Source organism: Watersipora subatra, chromosome 7, assembly GCF_963576615.1.
Source record: "Watersipora subatra chromosome 7, tzWatSuba1.1, whole genome shotgun sequence".
In the NCBI taxonomy this organism is placed as follows: Eukaryota; Metazoa; Bryozoa; class Gymnolaemata; order Cheilostomatida; family Watersiporidae; genus Watersipora; species Watersipora subatra.
The window spans coordinates 18,087,557-18,100,252 of NC_088714.1; the positions used below are offsets into that span (position 1 = coordinate 18,087,557).

A 12,696-nucleotide genomic window follows, 5' to 3' on the forward strand; every position below is an offset into this window, starting at 1 on the left:
GCACTTAAAGGGAGTTGTTCACTTCCGTCTACGCAGTTAAAGCATCAAACTTGTAAGGCCGGCGGCACACTTTCGGCACATTAGCATGACTTGACCTCTTAACATTTTGGTGGAATTAGCGATGATAGTTGTATGAAAGAAATATTGTGAGCCACAGATCTCAAAATCAAACGGGCTTACTTTGGCAGTGATTCGATATGCGAGTATAGTTCTGGGCTACATACTCTTTGTATTTACATGTTGTCTTCTTCTGTCTATGCGGCTTGGCCGCAATGTTATGTCGGCCGCTCCATCGGTAATCATAACGGATCTAACCCAAAAATTTATGTAGAAATTTTGTTTCTCAGTACAGGCAAGTGTGATCTTGAAAGAACACCTGTTGTCAAGCATACCATTCTCTTGGATAGAGATGCGCGATCAAACAAAGGCCTTACTGGCATGGCCCTGTTCAAGAGGCAGAAATAAAGAAGCAAGTGCAAAAGCTCAAGAAACATGGCCTAGTCAAAAAAGGTCATGGCGCTTGGAGCTCTCCAGTTGTGTTGGTGGAAAAAGGTCTTGGAGACGGCAGCTGGCGTTTCTGTGTAGAATACCACAAGCTGAACAAACTCAACACTAAGGATGCATACCCCATTCCTAAAATTGATAATAGCTATGATGTCTTGGGTAATAGCAAGTGGTTCAGTACTCTTAATTTTGCCAGCGGTTATTGGCAAGTAGAACTAGGAAGTTCTGCCAAGGAAGCTGCCGCTTTTACTAACAGATCAAGCCTTTAGGAGTGGCAAGTCCTTTCTATCGGCCCTACCTCAACACCATCTACCTTCGAACGGTTAATGGAAACAGTTCTACGGGGCTTGCATTGGCCCACATTGTTGATCTACTTAAACAACCTAATTGTGTTCTCTGCTGATTTTGACATTCACCTAGAAAGCTTAAAAGAAGTATTTCACAGATTTGAGGCAACCACATTAAAGCTGTTGTTGTATCGAATTTGTTGGATTTAGTGAATATGGAATACGGATTATGTGCATCATTTTTATAGAAAAATACTTCACATAAAGCTTTACAAACCAGCCTAAAATGAGTTGCATTTCAAATATGCGCAAAAAGTAACTTTTTGGAGACCTTTAGGTGGGCCACATAAAATTTGATAGTGGGCAACTACAGGCCGCTATTTGAGCATCCCTCATGCACAGTAAAAAAAAGAATAATGTTTATGTAATGACATATTTTGGTGGTTTGTTTGTAGGCATGTTTGCATTACTGAATCGGTGTGTGCCATTGATGTAGTGCTTGGTTTAGTTGAGACGCTATTGAAGCCTGGCCATTTAGATTACCTGCTGATGTACAAGTTCTCACAAAACCATCTAAAGTTGTTCTTTAATGCTGTGCGGAGGTGTGGTATGTAGTACAGTGCTTGTCAATTAATCTCATCTATGTCTGGATGAAAACGCACATATATTATGCTTTACAGTATGTGATTTCACCTTTTTCAGACCCCATATAGCTTTTCAGACCACACGCTGCTTTCAAGCAAAATAGATCAAGTGGGCCAAATCAAGGGTGATACAAAAATGATATCACCAAGCATCAAGATAATGGTCGTCAAAACCTAAATATTGTGGTGGATGGCGTCCCCTTGCATTTAGCCAAACCAAGCCGATGCACAGCCAAGCCATCCCGAGTCAAGCCAAGCCACAGACAAGCCAGAGCCGTACCGACTCAAGACCGAGTCGAGCTGGACTGAGCCGAGCCGGACCGAGCCGTGTGTAACCAAGCAGAACAAGGGCGGGGTTTAGCAGCTTTATAAGCCCGAACAATGGCATAGCAGATCAGAGCTGTTCTGGGCCTGTTCATTGCCTGTTACTTGATTCTTTCCTGTACACCTTGATGAACTAAGCAGAAATATATGTATTGTACTCATGCACGAGTCTGGTACTAGTGGAGGAAAGTGAAGGTCGCACAAAACCTTTACGATATAATCAACTCATATCTTGCTGGACACCATAATATTGCTTGACTATTATTTTATTTTTTGGTGTGTTTGATTGTAATGGTGACATTTTGGCTGATACCTTAACTGCCTAACAATTTCTTTTGAAAATCCTATTTATTCAGTCCATATTTTCGCACAATTTCCATTCTATTTCCAATTGCAACAAAGGATAACTGTTTTTATTTTAGGAGGCTGGAACAACAAGCCATCAGTACAGCAGCTCCAGCATATCTTTAGGCGCTTGGTTACAAGATGTGGTGTTACACCAGGAGCTACTGGAAATGTCAGATCTACGGATGACACTGCATTGTTACAAGCTTCTACTACCTATGTGTCACCAACTGTTGGTAGTGAAGATTATGTTGAAGATGTTGTTGAGAGACAAACTATGCTTCTGGAAGGAATGCTAAACATTACATCACATCCTGTTTTTGGTAACATTGCTGTATATTTATCTGGTTGGCTTGTCAGAAAACTGCTTAAAAAGTTGCGTTGTGAGCCATGTAGACTCTCCCTAATTGACTCTAAGGAAGTTAGCGAATATGATGGTATTCATGTTCTGTTAAGAGTTAAGAACAACGATGGCTTGATTTCTCCTTCGGATGGTGTTGTAACAACTGTTCTATGCACCGAAAAGTATCTGACGATGGCTACATCAGCAAATCAATGTTTGAAATATCCGAAGATTCTGAACTGTGTAAAAGAAGAGATTGCACGCTATGATATATTTGAATTAAAGCAACATTGTACTGACACTTCTGTAGGAATTGATAATTATCACTTCTCACTACTAGCTTTAGTGGTTGAAACATACTTTGATTTAAGACAGAACCACTTTGCCAACATAAGAAACCTAGATTTACATAAAGTGAACATCAGACATAATGTTACTAAAAACATATTATTTATAGGACAGTGAACTGTCATGTCGCTGTGACATAAATTTTCTATAGCCGGTTCAAGTTTCTATTTATTTTTAAGACTTTTCTATATATATGCATACAAATTGTGCAGCTTGCAGGCATGTAGTAGTTCAATTTATTATATAATTTATATATACTATAATGCTATTAGACGTTATATTAGGATCATCAGAGTATCTGGCTCATTAGTTTTTAATTCATTGATCATTTATTTTCTGAGTCACAAAAAAAATTGATGGTCAAGCATAATTTAATCAAGACATATAGTTTGCTTTTGGTCTATATCAACGAATAACACATATAAATATAACACAAATTAAGATATATTGAGTGTTGGGACCTACTGTCACAATAGCTAAAGCTAATCTAAGTGCAAGTCCAATCCAACCACTTTTTGAGCAAAGCAATTTAGGTTACAAGATTTTAGTCAAATGTATACAGTAGTTTTGGCCTTTTTGCTGTTCTTGGTGATGTAAACAACTATTGTGATCTCTTATTAGATAGTCAAAAAGTCTTAAAGCTAAAGTTCACTGGGCTGGTAAGGCAAGCGATGCCAATGATACCCTTAAATCCAGTGGAAACATCTGTTGATAAGAAATGCAAATTATATAGAGCCTGTATAGAGTTGCCTACCTATTGTTGAAGCCAGGCCAATAGCCATCTACAACAAAAACTTATAGTCTAGAATCTGTAGATCTTTAGCTAGCTTGACTTTGATACATAGGTTGAATGAATATGTAGATCTTTATCTTGGCTCTGATATATAGGTTGATTAAGATTGGGGATGGATAAAAGCACCCACCATCTCATTGAGATTAAATGTTGTACAATGTTGCTAGGTTACTATAAAAGAGAGCATAACTCTGTAGCATTTAAAATTATGGCGCTCATATTATCATGTAAATAAATGACCTTGGCCATTTTAAACGCGGTATAATCCAGTGTATCATACCGAATTATTTAACCAGAATGCGAGGCGTTATAATTGGCTCCTCGTAAAATACTAGCTCGCTTCTGCATAGCGCATTTTGAGCTAGAAAATGACAGCTCATAGACATCTTTCTTGCGCTAATACGAACGTAGAATGTTGCAATTTTCAGTCGTTTCTGTAACTCAAGTTTAATCATTTGTAACAACATGCGCGTAGAAGTTTGCAAAAAGTGTCAGCCGATAAGTATACAAAGTTAAAGATGCCGTTCGAATTTTTTGAGAAAGCTGACAGTTATAGAGAATTGCATAAACTAATGGTGGCTCGTTTTAGTTTACTCATTGACACAATTATCGTGTAATTGTTGATAGGGTGCATCTTATTCTCCTTTCATCCGCCGAAATGAACAATTATTTAGGAAGGTAAGATGGTTGGAGTCGTTTATCGGGCTCGTAACTTTAATAATAAATAATGTCTCACTAATCTGAAACAGCTGTAATATTCTGAAAATGAGAACAAAATATTTTGATAACTAATTTTTGAGATAAATACTGAATATCAGTCACTGCTTAATTTCTTCATAGATAGTTAATCATATTCACTGCTATGCTCCCTGCCAGATACTGAACATTTCTCATTGCTGAATTTTCTGATAGAATCTGAACATTTTAGTGCTAAGAGACTGATACTCAATATTCTTTAGTGCTAAGCTGCTTGTAGTACTGAATATTCTTCATTCCTAATCTCCCTCATAGATACTAAACATTCTTCATTGAGATACATTAATGCATGGGTAGTTGAGGTGCAGGCAAAATTATTTTGTGAGAAACCAGTATGTGCATATATAAATATGTTTCAGGCATTGTTAAGGTAGACCCAATCAGCTTCTAAAATATTCTGAAGCTACAACCAAGCAAATCTTAAAAGTATTGTGCTTGGTTGTATTGATTTGTTAGTTATGCACAATTGCTTTTTTAAAGCGAAGTGGCTAAAATGTATTTATGAGAGGATTTTCAAATTTATTATACATTTGCAAAAAGCCAGGAGATAATTCAGTAGCTAATCGATGGACTAGTTTAGCTAGTCTGTATGTTTTGGCTTTCAACAAATACAGCATTAGTTTTTGATCATTTTATTGTAGTATAGCTAAACAATTAATAAGCAAACAAAAATAAAAATGATTTGAAAATGAGTTTTTTCAATGAACCAAGTAAAAAATATAAATCTGTGTTGCAATTTGATGTAAAAATCTGTCCTTGAATGTAGGTCAACTTATTTCATAACTTTCTTGACTTTTTAGAATCTCATGACTGCAAAAAGTAAGCTTTTTAAATATAGAAAAATGACTGCAAATTTGCTGATGAGTAGGTTCATCACGAAATGGAACACAAATGCTTGGTAACGCTTACAATCTTCAAACATTGCTACTACTAACAAGGTTTTATTTTTTTCAGCAATGTTAAATGTAGATAATTATCACTCCTAAGCTACTTAGTTCTCTAACGCAGTAGACTTTTAGTTTTCACGCAGCTAGTTTTTTGTCTGCTTCAGTCAGGAGTGGAACATTACAATACACTTACTTGGGCTTTGCTTTAATTAACGCTGGTAGTGATCAATTCACAAAATGGACTTGCCTTTGCAACATCTCAGTGGTAGTTTATTGAAAATTAAGAGTCTGAGAAAAATATATTTTTAGTGAAAAACAGGGTTTCATCTCTGCACCTGCTTTTTGCTTTGTCTCGGCTGGCTAAACTGATAGCAGATCATTTTCCAAAAAACATGGTCAAATGAATAAAAGGGCAGCTTGTAGGCCTACCAGTGGGCAGCGTGCGGAGATCTGCGTATATGTATGGTGTTATGCAGTATTAAGACTGGAGGTCGTTGGCAGCATATACATTTTGAATGATTGACTATGCGGGTCCAACAGAGCCAGATATCCTTGCTTTCATCAAATCTGGTACACTGTCAAATTTGATGCAAGCAACTTCAAAGCATCAAAACACAAACCAAACTATGAGACAAAGCTACCAGAAACTGTTTTTTAAAGAAGCTTAAAACTATTATCCAGCAATGTTATCCAACACTCTAAAGCCTGTTTGTGAACATTCTAGCTATTCTGCTATTATTGCAAGGTAAATGGCCGCTGCAATGCAATTTTTCAAAAAAGCTACATAGATAGGCAAGAGAGTTCCATTTTTTTCAAATCATTTGAATTATTAGAATTTCAATGCAATCAAAAATAATCATGAAGTTTGTTTTAAAATACATGCATGAGCAATTTTTTTGTTCGAGAACTGATAAAAGTGCTCTGCGAACCAACCTGTAAGAGTATTAGTGTGCAGAGAAAATGCAGGTCTTAGTGAAATTGGTTCACTCTAGAATTGTTCCATGTTCAATTATAGCAACTAGCCCTTCTACCAGAGAGAGTTTCAATGCTCATTCGTCAGTCTGAGAGCTCTGTTTGGATGATAGTGGCTAGTGTGATACTTATGTGGATCTAATTTAGTACGTGTTTCAGTGAGGATTTTCCGGTACAAGCTATTTAGAAAAATTAGTTTTAGCTGTCAACCAGAAAACAGGCGCGTACAGAATCTGTCACTTCACTATTGGCCGAGGGTGCAGCTCCTATGTCAGCTCTGAGCGACTTTCAATAGTCACCCGTTTTTGTTTGTTTATGAATAGGTAAAAAGTTGCACTTTAGGCAATGGCTGTGCACTACAGCTCTGTTGCACCAACTTGCCAAATCAGTTATTTTCCATCTGCAATATTAGCTTACTAACCTGTTATTGTGTTCGTGGAAGCTCTGAACTATGCTGAGTGTCCTATAGACAACAAGTTTCACCTATGTGTAGTTAACATGGTAACGTCAGTACAAGCAGCATGCTAGCAGAGCAAGTAAAGCAAAACATCAATTTAAACTGGATCAGTTCAGTTGCAGCCTCAAAAATATTTGTAACCCAAATTAGTTGAGCATCATTTTGATCAATTATTCCAAATTTTTGATTTATAGGCCAATTTTTAAATCAATTTTGAGCTGAGTATCCTGTTGTGTGCGTTATGCTAAACTAAAAATTAGAGGTGAAGTTCTCAACTATCGACCCCACCTAATATGAATACTTGTCAAAAGTGACTAACACAACCACATATCGCATCACCTGCATCACAGATATGAGCAAGAGCATATCCTAAAGTAACTTTTAAAAGATGGCTGGAAAACTGCAAGGTTCTTATTTTATAGCAGCTTTCTATTAAGCTTGTTTTTTTATAAAAAATTTAATTTGTATTCCACTTAGCTATTAATTTCAAGTGTATAAAATGTAAGGTCTCGTATGTGCATTGTGAAGGTAAAGAATTTGTTTCTACACTTGCATGCACACAAAGAAAGTAAAAATCCTAATTAGTGGTTAAAAGATTGTACTTGTGTGGTTTGGCTAATTGGCTAGCATTGTGTGAACTTTATTGTTTCAACTAATAAAGGAAATGTTGTAGCTAACTGAGGTATTCACTGATCAATTATAAACTAATAAATGAAGTCATACGCCAGGTTAAAGGTCACACTAGGTTTAAAGGTTAATCATTAAATGTTTCAAGATCTTTTATGATTTGCGTCTTCGTTTTTTGCATGAAATTTACAGGTTTTTCAACTTGTTTCAACTTACTTAAAGCATATAAATTACATAGTTTTTTTTATTGTATATTTCAATACATCAAGAGTCTTGGCTTTTGAATGAGCTATTGTTTGCCATGGTGAGACAGACATTGGTTGGTGTTTATAGGATTTTCCCAGAGCTCTACTGCAGAAATGTTTACTGGCATAGGCTTGGAAATTTTGACGTCACAATTTTCATATGCGGTGTTGTGTGCTCTTACCGCCTATTTTGTTGCTTACCGCTTATATTTATCAGCTACGATAATGAAGCTAATGTCAGGCGAAGATAGGACAACTCCAGAGAACCAATGAAGATGACAAAGGAATCAGTGTCATTAGTCATTAGTTCTCCATGTACAGATTATTTCTATGATAAATAACTCGGATTCCAAGCACCATGCTATGTTTTCCCGATGATATTATGCACTAGCCCTCTCATTTTATTGTGATGTTGAGGGTCGGCTGAGACTAATTAGTTTCAAGCATTGCGTGATCTAGCGAAAGTGCTATTGACATATAGTCCTAGGGCCACGCAACCGCAGGTCACAATTTAATCGATGTGATTTCATTACCTTTATCAATGACAGTACATTTATTGAAGCATAATTAATTAACCCAGAACATGTGTTTGTATTGGTCGGGCGTTAGCATGATCGCGGGCATTGTTGATTATCTAGAATCCTAGTTTATTATTAGCGCTCTCTGGGTTTAACGGCACTGATTGTCACAGAAAAGGACAGCCTCAATGGCAGCGAAAGGGATTGGCGACCTAAGGCTAAATAATAATTGTGACATCACATTTTGAGAACCTGAACGAAGTGTTTTTTTTGCAGGGCATACTTTTGACACTCTGTTTTTCATAGTTCTATTATTCTTTGTGTAATGAATATAGGCTCATTCGAAAGCCAAGACTCTGATATATTGAAATATATAATAAAATAATTATGTAATTTATGTGCTTTAATATGGACAAATCGCATACAGCGTCTAACAATTACTTTTATAATATCATTCAGGGTTGGTTTGATATATATCGCTTGATATATATCATCGATATATATCGCCGATAGATATGATATTTTGGATCAAAAAACTCGATATTTTTGAAAAACATCTATTTTATCATTCCGTTTTCACCTTACAACTATTGCTAACAGTCTAAAAAAGGCTAAATAATACCTAAAATTATCAAGTTCTTGCATAGGGGCCTATTAGGCTTACCCAACACAGACAAATAAAGACAGCCAGACCAAGGAGGTGACATTGCTTAGACCAATTAATAAGTGTTTGAGTTGAGAAGAGTTTTTCATATATACAGTCATACTTCGACGTACGATCTTAATGCGTTCCGAGACTCAGCTCGTATGTTAATTTACTCACATATTGGTGCAATTTATTTATATATAGAACAATTAAATATATATTGATTGGTTTCCATACTCTAAAAAATGCAAATAAAACACTCAAAACAAGATATTGTAACAGAAAGAACATGTTGGTTATTGTCCTAACTTACCACATGCTTTCAAAAAGCAACAAATAAAAAAGTAATGCAAGGAAATGTGATTAATTAAAATGTAAAATTAAATACATACAATAGCAGCTAACGCTATAGCATTTGCCAGGGAGGGAGATAAGTTATCCTTCATTACAACAGTTGGCTTTGATAAATTTGGATTTTATCAATGTCTTAAAAGACAGACTTAGAAGCAAACCTAAAATCAAACTTTCATTTTTAACTTTACGTAATTAAAATTTCTTCGGCGTTCGTAGTTAGAAGTTTCTCGCTGGCTAGCTAATTTTTCCTTGGTTTCGCTTTCACGACTAGCCGGCCGTTTTAAGATAAACCTATCTAAGGACGTTGGCCTTTGTCACCCTTGCAACATGTTGCCATTAGGACGAACACAGGTGTCGTCACAAAGGGTTAATGCACGACCACTAGCCAACTTGTCCGAATGTCTATTTTTATAGTTTTGATAGATAGCACCGGCCTTTTCACATAGCATCGTTTCAGTTACGCTGCCACCGGCCAATTGTTTATCTTTTATCCAATGCCTGAGCAGTCTCTCCATCAGCGGTCGTGAAGATCGTTGCGCCGTTTAGAAACTATGGTTAGTCTTTTTGCGAACTAAATGCCCTGACTATATTCATTCTGTTTGATAATTGTGGATGTATTTCTGTCATATTGCTGAGCTAGCTCAATCACGCATACACATTTTTGCATATTTTTCAATAATTTTTCGTTTAATATCAACTGTTATCATTCACTTTTTCTTTGTATTATCTTTCATTTTACTCGCAAACTTTCGGTCAACACACGGTACTTTTAATTCACATAATTCTGCACTAAAAATCGCGCACAAAAAACACAGTACAAAAGTATAACCTGAGCAGTTAAAAAATACAGAGTGATGCTGTACTCATAAAACACATCCAGCATACTTGGCAACTGACTCATGTGCTCGTATCTCAAACATGGCTCGTATGTTAGTGCTAAAACTTGCTTAAAAGCTGGCTCGTATCTCAAGTTTCTCGTACGTTGGAGCACTCGTAAGTTGAAGTATTACTGTATATCTAAATTGTATTCCTTCATCCCAGTGCTATCTCCCTAACCTGATTATCTCATCTCATGTTAAACTGTTATATTTGATTGCCTTATTGGAAGACCAGCCTGCTGAAACCCCTTTGAACTTCATAATCCATGATTTTGAATTAAACAATCAGACACCCAGAGACAGAATTGTAAGGACATTACACTGAATCAATGAGATGACGGAGTAACTCATCTCGTCATTTTCTGTAAAAATCTTTCAATGAATAGCTTCAAAGGATTCTGGCTCAGCATAAAATCTATAAATATGATGATATAACTTTGACTGCTAGTGTTGAGTGATGTTCTTATCATGTGGACTGGTTCACAGCAAGTTGAGAAATTGTCTCGGTGTGGTGAAGGCTGGCAAGCTGGTGTTTGTTTACAAATACTCAAACTAGAATAGAGTAAGTCATTAAAGCATGCTTGGACTATCATAGTGTGTATTTACTAGTTGCACTATTTTGTTTGCACTTTGCATTCATGTCATTATTTCCAATCCAATGTTTGACGAACACTTTCATATTCATAAATATTTTTATTACAATAAATCAAGTGTTTGGTATTAAACATTGCTGACTGGTCTCATACGACCTATAAATACGTCAACCACAATGTAAACACCATACAAATTCAACCTAGCTTCAAATTTTTTCCAAAAATGTCATTTGTTTCAAAAATATCATAAATATCAATAAATATCAATAAATATCGTGATATATATCAGTGATATGATATTTTTAAAAATATCGATATTTTTGCCAACTCTGATTTCTCATCTCTGATTAGCATTGCTAGCTGCTTTAACGATCTTTTACCTAATATTCAATTCTTTAGCGGAGAAAGGTATTTTAAACGCTATCTCTATCCATTTATTTTTTTAATGTGACTAACTGTTGTTTTTTTTCTTTTCATTTCTGTTTTAATTCTTGTATGGCATAATTTGAAAAACCCTTTTTTGAAATGAAATTATTGCTAATAATGTAATACTAAATACACACTAATGATAATAATTAGATACGCTAATTGTTGTTTTGGCTGCTCGGTACGAATACTTTACGGAGCTACAGTTCTAACCATTTGCCTACGACTAATGATTTACTAAAGAGCTATTGCAAATAATATTGGATTTATATCTGCTAAAAATGGCATTTTGGAACATAATTGAGCTCAAATAACTCTATTCACAAGGCTTTAATGGAAACAAAACTTGGTAGGTTAAGGTAGCAAAAACTAATTTGGAAAGCTCACCTAGGGCAGCAGGACACCTTTAATGTATGAGGCATTTTAACCTGATTATTTAGCTGTGAGTTAACCTGAAAGTATCTGCAAAGTGATTAGCAATTATTACCGTATGTTATTAACTAATTAGTTTATTTTTGTGGTCTCTCAACTCATCCAGAAGTAATTAATGTATATTTTCATCCTTTATCAGTATTAGCAAAGCTGAGCTAGTTTTATTTGGAAGTTAGAGCTTTGCTTTCGTAAATGGGAGTTGTTCTATCCTAAAGTTTTAAAGCTGAGCTCACTGACTTGTATGGAAGATCATTTTTGTGGTTACTGTTTATATATAATTTGGCCTTTACAGTAAAAACTGAATTGTAAAGTATTGAATTGAAAGTAAAATTGACAAAAACATTTGAAATTTATTTGTTGCAACATGAGTACAAACCCTTTTTTGCAGTCTAAGCAATGCGTTACTACACAAGGGACTGTCGTGCTTATTTTATGTAGTATTCTTCGAACCTTTCTGTGGTGATGATTAGTTATCAGTTGACAGTTTTATGTTTATAATGATTTGTAGAGTGTTAGTTAATTACTTACAATCAATAACTATTATTAATGATGTCAGTGCCATTTTATAAGATTGACACTGTTTGCAAAGTGTTAATTTTTTTATATTGCTAAGCACAATGAGCCGTGGTTCATTCTAGCCATTTGGCCAAAACAAAGTATTTCTTTGCAACTAGTCTGTAATGAGAATTTTGTAGCCTCATCATATACAAAGTAGCTACTACTTGAAACTATGTTTCAAATGATTCCTAAAATCTGATCAAATAGACTTGAAGAATTTGAGAATAGTGTATCTTTTGATTGGTAAAACGAACAGGTCATGCAATATATATTAAAATGTAAACTGTCGTCCCAAATCTTTATGTAGTCTTTCAGTATGAAGTGATTTGTAGATTGTATAAACTGGTAATCATTGTTATTTTGACCCAGAATATTGCTCAATTTGATTACGGATAGACTAAATAACAAGTAATACAAAGTCTGTGTGACATAGTTTATTCTTTAATGTTTGTGCCACCAGCAAATGCATGAGCAAGTTGAAAGCATCATCATGCATGATGATGCTTTCAACATGCTAGGTTTTTTTTGATTAACAAATTTAAACATAGTTTTTGTTTGTTTGACTTTAGCTATATATAGTCTGATATTAACTGGTATTGAACTATTTTTGATCAGAAAAAATATTTCTGCCTATTTAGCCTAACATCAAAAGTCCTCATTATTTTCCAGCTATATGCATCAAAAGAGGTTAGCTGTCAAAACTAAGTGTGTACTGTTATTTAAAGTTCTCAACTATAATACTTTTTTAATATATGGAGT

General features: G+C 35.2%; 1 protein-coding gene across 3 annotated transcripts in view; it reads left to right on the forward strand.

The window, feature by feature from the left end:
* The first annotated feature begins 4,082 nt into the window (after positions 1–4,082).
* Positions 4,083–12,696, forward strand: part of LOC137399779 (acid-sensing ion channel 2-like) — a 31,131-nt gene continuing 22,517 nt past the window's right edge. For all 3 annotated transcript variants that reach the window (XM_068086001.1, XM_068086002.1, XM_068086003.1), the window contains exon 1: positions 4,083–4,266. The gene's annotated coding sequence lies outside the window, so the exon portion shown is untranslated. The remainder of the gene's footprint in view (positions 4,267–12,696) is intronic.